The sequence below is a fragment of the Pygoscelis adeliae genome, unplaced genomic scaffold (genome assembly GCF_000699105.1).
Source record: "Pygoscelis adeliae isolate BGI_AS28 unplaced genomic scaffold, ASM69910v1 Scaffold424, whole genome shotgun sequence".
Classification (NCBI taxonomy): Eukaryota; Metazoa; Chordata; class Aves; order Sphenisciformes; family Spheniscidae; genus Pygoscelis; species Pygoscelis adeliae.
Genome location: NW_008824651.1, coordinates 505,799 through 506,658, shown reverse-complemented (window position 1 = coordinate 506,658; position 860 = coordinate 505,799). Strand labels below are relative to the sequence as shown.

Here is an 860-nt window from a genome sequence, read left to right as displayed (position 1 = left end):
AATCCACAGCATGCTAAGTGTTTCCAAAGTTAATTTTCTGCAGTCGCTGTTTTATCATCTGGAGTAAGCTGCACCTTGTCTTTCTCCTCTGATCCTCCTGAAGGGAAATCTCCTCAGTCCTTTACTTACTTTTTCTCTAGAGTGAACCCACAAAGCTGGGTGCAAAGTTACAGCCCAGCCTGCAATGACTCATATTCCCAGTGCACTGTCTTGGATGTTAGGAATGCTATGAACCATACCTTTTCTGAGCCCTGTGACTACATCCCTCTGGTTGCCATCTTAGCAACATCTCTTTTGAACACTCTTCCAGAGTAGATGAATTCCCACCATCTCCAGCTCTTAACAAAATATATCCAACTATATTTATCATTTCTAAAGTAGTGGCTCATCTGACTTCAACTCACTGACTTTTTTGCCTCGGTCTTCACTGGCAAGTGCTCAAGTCTCACCGCCCAAGCAGCAGAAGGCAAAGGCGGGGACTGGGAGAATGAAGAGCCGCCCACTGTGGGAGAACATCAGATTCGAGACCATCTAAGGCACCTGAAGGTGCACAAGTCCATGGGACCTGATGAGATCCATCCTTTTTTTTGCTAAGCCACTATCCATCGTATTTGAGAAGTTGTGGCAGTCCAGAGAAGTTCCCACTGACTGGGAAAGGGGAAACATAACCCCCATTTTTACAAAGGAAAAAAAGGAAGACCCAGGGAACTACAGGCCAGTCAGTCTCACGTCTGTGCCTGGGAAGATCATGGAACAGATCCTCCTGGAAGCTATGCTAAGGCACATGGAGGACAGGGAGGTGATTTGAGACAGCCAGCATGGCTTCACCAAGGGCAAGTCCTGCCTGACTAACCTAGTGG

At 47.1% G+C, this 860-nt stretch overlaps 1 protein-coding gene across 1 annotated transcript in view; it reads left to right on the top strand.

The window, feature by feature from the left end:
- COL4A2 (collagen, type IV, alpha 2) overlaps nucleotides 1-860 on the top strand; it is a 152,762-nt gene that overhangs the window by 102,853 nt on the left and 49,049 nt on the right. The gene's annotated exons all lie outside the window — the stretch shown is intronic.